Source organism: Paramisgurnus dabryanus, chromosome 3 (assembly GCF_030506205.2).
Source record: "Paramisgurnus dabryanus chromosome 3, PD_genome_1.1, whole genome shotgun sequence".
NCBI lineage: Eukaryota > Metazoa > Chordata > Actinopteri > Cypriniformes > Cobitidae > Paramisgurnus > Paramisgurnus dabryanus.
Genome location: NC_133339.1, coordinates 40872196 through 40885669, shown reverse-complemented (window position 1 = coordinate 40885669; position 13474 = coordinate 40872196).

Here is a 13474-nt window from a genome sequence, read left to right as displayed (position 1 = left end):
CATGCTGCGCTGCAAGAACTGACATGGATATGACGTCAAAGTACCGCGAGAGCGAGTCAAAATTAAACTACTCCGTAAGATTTCTTAAGAGCTCTTGCGGTACTTTGACGTCATCCGACTGCGGCGCCGCATAAAGTCAGTGACGCGGCTGACGTACGATGCGGCTGACTGTTATTTGTTCCGCCCCAGCTTCTTTTATTTTTCTTTTGTTTTGTGCGCCCGAGCTTTACAGTCTGGGGAGACGCAGGCTATAAGTTTGAAAAAAAAAAACCTTAGCTGGCAGCCGCGTCACTACAGTCACGTGACTTCACGTTCGAGCCGGAAGAGAAGACAATGCTGAATAAAGTCGTAATTCTGCTATTTTTGGACCAAACTGTATTTTTGATGCATCAACACAATCTTACTGACCCACTGATGTCACATGGACTACTTTGATGATGTTTTATTACCTTTCTGGACATGTTAACCATACATAGATTTTCAATGAAGGGGATAGAAAGCTCTCAGACTAAATCTAACGATAAAACATCTTAAACTGTGTTCCGAAGATGAACGGAGGTCTTCCGAGTTTAGAACGACATAAGGGTGAGTCATTAATTACATTATTTTCATTTTTGGGCGAACTATCCTTATTTAGTAGTCACGCTGTTCCCTTTGGGGGCGGAGGCGAAAACAAAAGCTTATACAGTATGTAAATATACACACAGACAATGACGCCCCCCGCTGCACGCTAGAATCTCCGGAAAAACAAGCCTATTTTAACCGCAAAATGTACGCTTTTAAATATACAAAAACTGCTATCTCAAACATGGAGAGGCTTCTTCGTGATCTCAACTAACAGATTCTGCAATAAAACGAAAATCACAAATTTTGAAAAAAAAACGTTGTTTCTCATTTTCTCGAAACTTGTGCTGCCGACTTGTGTCCCTGGTTTCCGTGACGGGTCACAAATGTAACAGAAAGTGATTCTAACCCCAACCCCAAGCGACAATGTTAAGAAAATAGGAAAAAACTATGAGAAAACAATACATAAATGAAACGAAAAAGAAAGTTGTGCTACGGACACGAAAAACTATTTATAGAAATTTGTGCTAGTGACACAAAAGAGACATTTGTGCTCAAGGCTGAATTTCGTGCCATAGACACAAATAAATGTATCAAATTTTTTGTGACTATAATACGACTTTCCATGAGATCAGTCTGAACATAAAGTATCAATATAACTTTTCATTTTTTATTAATGCTTGTTAAAGCAATACTCCAGCTTAATATCAAAATTACCCCATGATTTACTCACACTCAAGCAATCTGAGATATACATTTCTATCATCTTTAGTCCTTGCTCTTCCAAGCTTATAATGGGAAAGATCAGGGAACAACTTCTGACTTTAAACCCCAGAAAAGTGCATTTATCCTTTATAAAGGTAATGGGTTAATAAAGGTCTTCTATGGGTAATCGTATTTTCATATTTCAAACTTTATAAATTATATAACTAGCTTCCGGTAACAACGGCATCTTGTTAGTGTTGGTTACCACCATGGGTATGATTCTCGTGAATTGCATGGTCCAAGATGGCATCGTTACCAAAAGCTAGTTATTATAGTTTATAAAATTTTAAATATGGATATTTTTCTTACACATTGATTAATAAATGCTGTAGAAAAATGGGCAAAAAATATATTTATATTATATATTTTTGGCCAGAGCATTTTTTTGCCGTATGGAAATGCATTAACTAATTTTAACAAATACAACCTTATTATAAAGTGTTACCAAACTGCCTTTAATAAATGTCACTAAAACATCATTAATAAAAAAACATGTCATTTCTCCTATGCAGCGATTGAAAATAGAACCATAAAATACACCAAAACACAACATAAATTCACAAAATGCAAATGTATGTCCATTATGTTGCAGAATATCTTTTTTATATTTCTGTATAAAATAGGTTTACGTTTGAGGTAGGTTGAAGGAATCTAACATTTATCCATAATATGGTAAAGGGAAATTATATAGCAATCTTTATGATATAAAATATTCTTAAATATTTCACATTTCGTAGCTGTGAGAACATAATAATGCTGTGTTTAAAAATTGCAAATATGCATTAGCATCTATCCAAACATACAAAAAGTATGTTTTGTGTCTTTGACAGTTATGCATTAATACCTCTGTGAGGCAGGCTGGTTTACCACTGGGACACTTTAATGGACATATCATTGAAACTCCTCAGTGGAACAGTAGTAATGTTATGACTAGCTGTAGATTTTGTGCTTACAATAAGTGTAAGCTTCAGACGCTATCTCTTTCAGTCAAGTTCATTTATTTCTGAAACACTTCAGCACCTGTCCCTGGGGACCGAAAAGAAAGTATAGCTGCGCATTTTCTCTGTTTCCCGAATGTCTCATCTGAGTTGGCACAATTCAGCGCTACCACAGTCAACGTTTAACAGACCTGACCTGCAGCTCTACTCTCTTGGGCTTTAGATTTGTGGTATTGCCATTATTGAAGTCACACGTTTCAATTTTTGTTCCATCTGAGGTGCTTGCGGTCTCTGGGCTTGACGAAGTACTGAAATAGCCATCATTTCGTGTTATTCTCTCCAAATTTATTTGACTCATCCAGTCAAAATTCCCGTTTAAGCCACAGCTGGCCTAGGAATGTCCCTGTACTCTCGCCCAGCTCTATTTGCACTCGAATTCACCTCTCTCTCCCTTACTCCTTCTCTCCCTTTTCCTTCTTCACTTCATCTTTGTCTTTCTTTCAGACCGTCCTTCTTCATCCTGTTTTTCCAGCATCAATCTTTCTTCTCAAATCATCAAATCTCTCTTCCCAGCTTCTATTTTTCATCTTAAACTCCCACAATCCCCCTGTCTCCGTGTTCTTTTTCTCCTCCTTTGTCTTATAGAATCATCGTATGGGAGTGAAATTGGGAAAAAGTTTTATCAAGCGCAGGAATCGGCTGGTGCCAAAGCCCACAGTCTTATTCCACAGCACACAAAGAGTTGCTCTGGAGATTGGATTACAGCATCACATACAGCTAAAATTAAGTTTGCTCTCCTGCTTCTATTTTCCTCAAACGGGCCTCTCCTCCTTCGGACCGTCTGTCTGTATTTTTGGCCTTGGCTTTGTTTTTGCTCTCCCACAGAAAAATATAGACTTGCTTGTTGGTACTTTTTGGTTTTATTGTTTCTTACGAGTAGTTGTCAAGTGACCCGTGCGGCAATGGGTGTTCTGTTTGCCAGCATTTACAGAATGCTGAGAGTTTGCATGCGGATCTGAACTTGGATAGTATTATTCATGGACAGTATGAATCACACTACTCGTAAAGCAATGTGAGACAATAGCTATATTGAGAATTGTGAAGAAAGCTGCACTGTTTTTTTCTAGCTGCTCTATCTAATATAATTGTACATTTAATTACTGTGTGTATACATTTGGTACCATGTTCTTTGGGGTAAACATGTTGCAAACATGGTTGTGTTGGCATATTGATTACTATTAGCAAAACCATGGTTAATTTTTGTAAGGGTGTGGATACTTATATGCCCCTTTGATGTACTAATATGAGCTCTTTAGGTGCAACGGTGACCATTTTTTACAGTGTGCCATAGATGATCCCTGGCCCTTAGCCTTGCAGTTGGCAATGGGGCACATAATCCTTCATGGGCACAATTCACTCCAATGACAAAAAAGTTGGTTACAATTTAGTTTGATGGTCCCCATTTTACATTCTGTTAATTTATAAGTAGCGTACAGTACATGTCAACAAACTGTCTTTAGGATATTAGTAGGTTGGGTAGGGCCTGGCAGTTGTTCTGGTCTGCCTGCTGTGCAAATGTGCCTATATGTGGATATATGTGCATATATAAAACCTATATGCAGCTTATATGCACATATACGCTGCATATATACAGCATATATGCACATATATAATATATATATATGCACATATATGAAACCTATATGCAGCTAATATGCACATATATGCTGCACATATACAGCATATATGCACATATATAATAATAATATATATGCACATATATGAAACCTATATGCAGCTTATATGCCCATATATGATAATATATATGCTGCATATATGCAAAATTGAGGTGCATATATGTGCATATACAGGCCATATAGGTCTCCTGTTCTTTGTATCCACATATAAGCCCTATACATACAAGTTATGTCTCCTATAGCAGGATCTGGTCATTTTGTAGCTCATTTTGGCAAATGTCATACATGATGCCTAGCTTATATTTTCTATTATCAAGGCAATAACTAAGAACTAACAAAAAATATGCATTAAGTTATGTATGTGCAAACACATGAAATTGGTATCACATGTAATTGGCATGTTATGGAATTTAACTACACTCTATGAAAGGATGTGTTAATCCTATTTAACACATTATGTGTCATTTCGTCTTGATTTTGAGTTTAAATAAAGAAAAGGGACAAGATGTGTTAAAACAACACAAAGTGTGTTGTCACAAAAATAACACAGAGTTGTGTTAAGTTAAGGACAACACATAAGTGTTATTTTAACAAATTCATTTAAAGAGTGTATGGCAATTACAGAAGATGAAAAGTTATGATGTCTACACGTTTTCCCAAAACATTTACAAGGTTATCTCACTCGGTCGTGATAGAGCAACCGGGCGGGCAGTTCATGCTTCTGGAGGTACTGTACTGCCGCTCCGAAAGTGTCTGGTAGATAACGAATTAGCATTTGTCAGTTCCCTTTTTTATATTTTGTAATCTGCATAAATTTCTTCCCAGATGAACGCAGTTGCCAAATTTGTCATTCACCTGGTTGTTATATCAACTAATAATATTAGCCTACAATCGCAAATCCAGTGAATTACATAAACAGGGTGACGGTGGTGGCAGCAGCGAAGATGGCCTGGGATGGATCAAGTGGACTATGGGTGGACCCCGTAACATTACATTTAATCAACTGAAAGTTGATCTAAAACATTTTATAAAATATCCGAAAATGGGTTTGTCTGAAAAACGATGAACATATGCAACTCGGACAGCTTGGGGGTGAGTAATTCATGGGTTTAATATCATTTTTGGCCGAACTATCCCTTTAAGTGTTATACCCATGCAATGCTCTGTCCTTATTATCTTTGGATGAAGGGAAATCCTGACTGCAATCTGTACACATTCTCCTCTATTTTCTTCAGTGCTCACGGAAACAACTGTTCAAATATTTGATTGAGCTATTGCTTAATTACATGTCAACCTATTATTGTGGCACCCTGTAATGGCGTATTTACACTAACCGTCAAGTAAAAATGTGAATTGTGGTTGGTTGCTGTGCTACCCCTACCCAGATCTTTGCCAGAATGAGAGTCAATGTGCATGAAATCCAAGTCACAAGTTTGCAATTAAACATCTGCTGTATTTCAGGCAAAAGTCAAACCTTCGAGGTAAAATGTCTGTGTTTTATCGCAGAAGAACTCTACAGCTGTAAAGTAATTGAGAGGCAGATTTATTGGCAGACCGTAATGAGCATTGAGTGAAAATAGGACATTTATGTAATCCAGAAATCGAGCATAGCTACTGTCCACACAGAACACATTTGGTTTCAGAACGCTTCGCCAAAACTGTAAGTACCCCAGAGACTGATACCCCATAAGCCCATGAGGTAATAAACTGCACTCAAATGTGTGACCCATCTGCTTGGATTGATTTACAGCATGGAACAGTATTGCTGCCATTTTTTTCCTTGGAATTTCCAATGGAACAAAGAAATCTTTGTTGCGTTGACTGAAATGGTAGAAAGTACAGGTTTTTAGCAGTCCTTGCTTTGCCTATGGGACTTCTTTAAAGGTACCGAGGTGAACCTCAGTGTTTTACATGCATTTGGAGACACTGCTTCAAGTTTGACAGAGTACACACAGTCCTGGCATTCACTGAGGGTTTGACTTTTCCCTTTCTGCTGCCTGAAATTGAAGAAATACACTTTGGCTTTGACGGTCTTAACCGAGTGTGACTATAAACACCATTCCTTTCCTGTTTTTCTCATTCTTTTACTCTCTGTTTTTCCATTTACTCCAATTGCTGTCAAATTTACTGATGTTCACTAAGGTCCCACTGCAGGTTGTTTCAAAGATTTGTAAATCAAGTACTAAATCTCAGGATGACGGTATACTGCTCAGCATACTACGACAAATCAGGCTAGGGTGACGTCAGACTGTAACATCAAAGTCGTAGTTCATCTTAAAATGCATATTTTTTCATACTCATATTTCTTGTCCTATATCCGGATAACCTGAATTTGTCAATGGAACCCCCCACACTCACATATGAAGAGTTTGGTTTCAAAACGCAATAAATCCATTTTGACAAATTTCGGTAAAAACATGTTTTCTATACCAAGAAAGTGACAAAATGAAAACCACTATTTTCTGATACAAACGTTCACATAGCATCTTTAGGTTATAAAAACATAAAAAATTCAAATCCATAACTTGATTTTCAAAGATTTATTATAAAAATTGATTATTTTTTTCCACAAAATGAAATAAATCCATGACAAGTTTTTTTCAAAATGCTATAAATCTATTAAATCAATATATAAATGTGCATTCATCTTTGCCATGTTATATTCATTTAGTTGACTAGTTGTACACATTAATTAAAAAATAAACATTAATGACAATAAAAAACACTTACTTTGTCATATTAAGAACACTGTCATTGCTGCGGTTATACTTGACGTCGTCGCTTAAAATTTTTCACAGCGATCAGCTGTAAAATGTTTAGGTTTTGCTCGATTTTTGTTGACTTTGAGTAAAATTATGGAAAGTTTTTCATAAGATCCTCTGGGGTCAATGTGTTAGCATGACAGAGCTTGATGCTGTCGGGAGAACAAGCGATCGTCTCCCGAGTGCCTCTCACGTAAATTATTAGATGTTGATGGCTTACATTTCTTTCCTGTCACAGAAAACCATCACAGGTTTATCAATGTCATTAAAGTAATATTTTGTTTTTGTTTGTTTGTTGATCGCGAAGTACAAAGTAGATGAGGAAAACTAAGATTCCGTGTACTCAATGCACCACCATTGTTTGTTTACATTGCGTGGAATGGTGCGCTGTAATGTGTGGAGCGGATTTATGGCATTCTGTGGAAAAGGAGGAGTGGCGTTTATCGCGTTTTGGGAAAAAAGGGAGAAAAGATGACAGAATAACATGGCGGATATTGGATTTTGCGTAAAATTAAGAATTTACTTTTAAATACTGACCTGATATAATACTGATTCTCAGTGCCGGCGCCAGCCGAGCGCTGATGAGGGGGCGTCTAAAATACCAGAGGGGGCGATCACATGAATGCATATAATTCCCCCAGCTAGAAAATACATAGGTTTGGTACATTAAGTTTTAAAGTGTTATAAACAAACATCTCTGTAATACAACCACAAAAACTACAGCTATAGTGAGCAACATACAGAGCTCTGAACAATACAACAACAACAAAAAAACGCATACCTAACGTCACATATTAGCACAACACTACTCATTTGAAGTTCAAACCAAGAGGTAGAAATAAATTTTACGTAATGGTGGGGGGCAGTGTTGGCAAATAGAGTTGATGGTTTTCAGCCCAAAAACTGTCCAAACGCAACATTTATCAACATTTTGGTTCAATTTGATCATATAACGTAGTTATTTTAACTGCCACAAGTACCATAAGCTAGCGATTAAGCAGCTAGAGAACCACAATAGCAAAATGACAATAACTCGTTTACATATACAGCTATGCTGTAGGATAGGCTAATTCAAATTCGTTAATTATAAATTTAACAATGTCTGTTTTTTATCTATTTACTCCTGATAAACAGGTGTGTGAGAGAGAGAGAGATCGTACAGGCTTACCTTTAACGTTAAATGCAGAACAATAATAGGCTGTTGGTTGTACGTTGACTTGCAAGGATGCTGAAGAACATGAACATCTGAACTTTTCAAAACTATGTACAGTCTGACTGAAGTTCATGGTGCCCGAATTGACTTAATGACAGCCGAACATTTGGATCTTTGCACCTGAAATGCTCCGATAATTCATCCACGCCACGGCATTAATTGATGTGTGACAATCCGGAGTCCGGTTTGTAGAACTTCCAATGCTATTTTCCGTATATCCATTGCTACAGGGCAGGCCCAGGTCACTCTCACACTCCTGTCTGTAAATTTTTATACAATTTCCCTCTGAGACTCAGAACGCGGGCTCATTGTCGGCGTGCCTCAAGCCGTCAACACAAACTTGTTCAACTTCAGGCGCAGCTGCAAGAACCAACAACCACATGACGTCAAAGTACCGCGAGAACGATTCGAGAAATCATACTAAGTGTCGTTTCGTCTCGCTCTCGCGGCATTTTGACGTCTTCGCCTGATGAATTCGAACAAGCCTATAGGCTACACATGAGTGGGCGTGTGTCACGGTAGAATACATTTGTTTTTTTGTTTTGTTAAATAATTAGACTTTAAAATTCACTTTAGGAAGACAATACACAAGGCAAACGTGATTTTTAAATAGCGTATTTTATCATTAAAATCCCATTCAACATTAATGGTGATCTGAGGGGGCGGGATAGTGCCAGTGAGGGGGCGACGCCCCCTCACGCCCCCTCGTGGCGCCGGCCCTGCTGATTCTGTAACTCATTTTTTTTTTTTCAAAAATGGCGTTTATTGTGTTTTGGAACCAAACTCTTCATATATATTAAATGAGGACATTCCATAGACTTCTATTGTTTCATAGAGGACTAGTTATAAATACTATAACCTAACTCTAACCAAGACCCTAACCCTAAAGCCTAATGGTCCCACATAGGTTTTATGCCATAGGCTTTGCACAGGCTGTGCATGGCTCTGCAATAATGTGACCACAAATGCTGTAATTGGTCTGCTAGAACCCCTCCCATCAGGTAACAAAAATCTGTTTAAAACAAAGATGGGTCAAAGTAAGTAGTGATAAACAATAGTTGCTGTCCACTTACTGTGCCTTCCTCACTGCTGGTCTTCTTAAAGGCCCGTTCTTTCTGCGTTTCTGAAGCTTTGATTTTGTTTACAGTACACAATATAGCATGTGTTAATGTTTCACGTGCAAATTTACACAATTTACTTATCTGTATGCCGCTGTTTTTTTACTGTCCTAAAAACATGCTGATGTCTTCCTTGTTCTATGAAGTCCCTCCTTCAGAAATACGTATCGAGTTCTGATTGTGTAGTTTGTTAAGTGTGTTGTGATTTAATAGCAGCTTAGCTTGCCGTTAGCTGGCAACTGATCTATTCCCGTGGGCGGAGTTTAGTCAAAAAACTCTTATATTGACGTCATTAAAGCAGGAAGTAGACGGCTGTAGTCCTAACCGGCCATTCGCTGTAGGCTTTGAAAGGGGACTTCTGTTAAAGAAAATATATCGCCTGGCAGTGAACTTTGAGCTTTATCATTTTACAGGTATTATTTATGCTATTATAACAACATTACACACTAACTAGGGTCGATAAAAAAAATGGATCAGGAAGAACGTGACCTTTAAATAACATTTACACGATTCTTTGTCTGTTGCACTGCTATTGTGGGTTACACGCATGGATACCGCCAACTAATTGTCTGCATGTGTAATTGCATGTCGACACAGAAGTAGGAATAAAAACGACGCATAGTCTATGGCGACGAGGCTATGGCATAGGTCCTATGCAGAACTTTTGTGAGGACGTCCCAAAATATTAGGTTTTTCCACGGGGTGGATGATGGCGCAATGGATAAGACACACGCCTGTGGTGTAAGAGACCCGGTGAGACCTCTGACATAAATAGCAATTGTAAGTCGCTTTGGATAAAAGCATAAATAAGTAAGGTTTTGCTAAGGTTTTGGTAAGAAGTACAAATTTAACCCCAAAATACAGTTATGTTAATACAAACGCACAGTTTTTACCTCACACTGAACGTCTATTCAATCAAAGTGTATTGGGACCAATATGATATCTCCTGCCAATTAAAAAAAAAAATAATTACAATGACATGTAAATGGTATTTTCATTAGTTAAAGTTACAGAGGCTGTAATTTTCCTGTCTTATTGGATTTGAGTCATGATAGGAAAATCATTTGGCTAGTTTTACGGGAAATTACCGCAATCTTGGACCAGATCACCATAAACCAAGCAAGCAAATTCTTGCCAACCATAGCCAATCAGTCTGAGTTCAGTGCCAATCGGCCTCAGTGAGTGATGCATCTTAATAGAAGTGTTAAGTGGTCAGCTCCAAACGGACAATAATGGACCATGAAACCACCACATGGTAGTTTTGTATGAAGAACAGAGGAACATTTTGGGGTGAATTAATGCATTTAGTTTGTAAAGTGTTTCCAAGCATTTACGTAACATTTTACTTTACAACTTGTTCAATGTTTATCCATAATCAAATTAGTTCGCCCACTTTGTATGGCGGTGTTATCCATGTGACTGAAAATCCAAAGTCCTGGTTATATTTCTTCAGTTATGAGGTATTGAAGGAGATACCAGTTTAATATGAGCGCTAATTTTGAACCGATGCCCAAGTTTACCTCTGCAAACAGGTTTTACTGCTGCAATAAATCTGGCTTCCTTCACATAATTGTTGTATGTTTTGTACCACAAGCATTTGATCTGCACTTTGCATGTTGACGCTATAAAAGGCTTTGGAGAAGGAGTCACAAAAAAAAAAAAATCAAGAAAATTCATCATACGTTCCTCTTTTATTGCGAGCTTAAATCACAGTCCATAACTCAGCTCAAAAGAATTCTTGAATGCATGAATATAAGACGAGGTAAAGTGTAATTGCGATGTTATGCTGTATTCCCCTACGCTGCTTCTTGTGAATATGTATGCTCTTTTCAAGCATAACACAGTAAACGTATTGATAAATTAAACATTAGCCCTTAAACCTCAAGAATAACACAATGAGTTTAGCCTATTCAATTGAATCTATTGCAACACACCCCCTGCACGCATCTTACTGTATGTGCTGTGTTGGTGTGCGCACATTTCTGGGGGTTAAAGCTCACTGGGATGCTGGAGCTAAAGTGAACCAGATGTAGTGAATGGAACACACTGCGTTTTTATACGCTGAGGTAATTCTCTGGTTTATGGCAGAACGATATATCCACGCTTGCACTTGTTCTCATATGCAAAACGGCCATCAGGCAGTTTTATATCACAGAACAGCCCCAGAGCAAAACATCACAGTTTAACAGTAGTTCAGATGAGCATCTGGCAACCCTTATTCAATCCCGCTGCTAAAGACCAACAGCATCTCCATGCGCAATGCTTGCCAACGGTTTTCCATATACTCCACACAGTCTATGTTAAACAGATGTAGCTGGGTCAGTGTGTTAAACGGTGCCTTTACAAAATTTGATGAGTTGTGTTTAGGTTTTACTTCATTGCATTGTGGTGTCTTCCCAACTATATAGTTGTCGAAAAGCAGAAGGTAAAAAGTATGTCCAAATTTATTGTAGGTGGAAAGCCCCTCGATGACCTATTACTTTAGGCAAGATTTTGGAGTGTGCATTCAAATGGCACTGTAGGTGAGCCCCCAGGAGAGGAGTCACCCAACGAAGAAGAAGAAGAAGAGGCGTCATCATATTCAAAAACGCTGGAAAGAAGTAATGCGGCTCTATTCAAATATTCAAATGCAAATACATAATAGGGAACAGGTGTTGTGGTTAAATTGCGCTTGTTTAACAGCATCCAAGTCAACGGCTCAGTTGTTATGATGACGTATGTCACGTGATGCATCAACAGGGTGTACGTCTGACCTTTATTCACACTACCCATATTCATACTACAGTATACAGAACATACTTTTTGATGGTGGATGAGAACATACTTAATCTAATTCACAGTATGCAATTTTGGATTCAGGGATTTTTTATTAGAAAGAGAATTTAGAGCTAATGTTTTATCAGAGATCAGACTTAAATCTTGAAAATATAGTCATAATAAAAATTGGACTATAACAGGGTTGATGCACAAACTTTTTTTTCATATGCATGTAAATTATGGCACCCATTTTGTAGAATGGCCCAGCTCTTGTTCGATATGAGTTGCCATGTTTTAGAGGTTAGACTCCACTTATTCAGCAAAATAATTCATGGTTTTAAATCAAGTACTTGCTTCTTCAACGCCATGTTTCTATCCTTATGAACAGTCTCTGTCAATCACTTCTCTGCCAGCCCTCAGTCACTAGATTAAAATAACTTGTTTTTAAAGTATATGTTTTACCTTGAACTATACTGACTCAGATTGGCTTCAAAGACAGTAATTGGGTAATGGAGATGAAGTGCTTGTTAACTGGACATTTTGGCAGATCTTACAAGGTCTTGATATCTGCTGGGCTTGGAGAATGATTGAAAGCATTGAAGCCCAAATGAATAGTCACCGGTTCAGAATTACCCCTTCTATTTTCTCTCCATTCATTTTGTTTTTTCCATCGTCTTCTTTCCTAAACCCTTTTGCAGCCATGTACAAGTTGGCAGGCCTGTGCTATAGCATATCAGCTCCTATGATTTCGAACCCCAAAATTTTCCAAGACTTGAGAGCGAGCTTGTTTTGGCTCCAGAACTGAGTCGAACGGTCCTAGGATGAAATCAGCAGAAAAACTAAGCCATCCCCACCACTGTGTGGGCCTTCCATGACGGTGCTGGGTCCCAGGTAAAATCAGCTGGTGAGTAAACCATTCCTGCATACGATGGGTTAACAAAGATCCTAAAAAGTCTTTTATGTTCAGCGGTACAGAAGAGTCAACACAGGCGTTACGCTGGGGCCCTGCATGGTTTCATTCGGCGCTCTCAAAACAAATACACAAAGCCCAAGTCAGTGAGCGACCTTAGGGGAGCAAGCTGTTAAAACTTGTCGTTTTTGCACACGAACGAATTAGCGCCGTGAACACAGACACATTCCAGCATCGTAACGCTAAAAAGAAATTCCTGTCCGCAAACCTTCACGGTCTCTAACCACATGCAAATCACAGGGCAGCAGTTTTGCATAGCCTAACGTTTTCGGAGAAAGTACGTGAGGTCAGCAATCAGGATGACATCTAACTGAAAGTCACCTTCATGGTTGGATTCAGATGTATTTTTAAGACAATCAAAATAAACACAATGGGTGCCAGTATTTAAAATCCATCTTTACTTTGTAGCACCCCTACCGATCCCAATAACACAAACAAAAAAATAAATAAACAAAACATACATGAAATAAATCATTTCCATCAATAAATCATCCCAATAACACAAACAAAAAAAATAAACAAAACATATCTTAGCAGAGCAAAATCATATACACGGTGGTCCTGAGCTTCAAACTATCACATTCTAAAACAAAATAAAATACTCATCACCACTTGTACAACTTCATTTGATATGGTGCATTCATTCACAGATGCCTACGCTCTATCATAATACTAATAGCTACATCCACG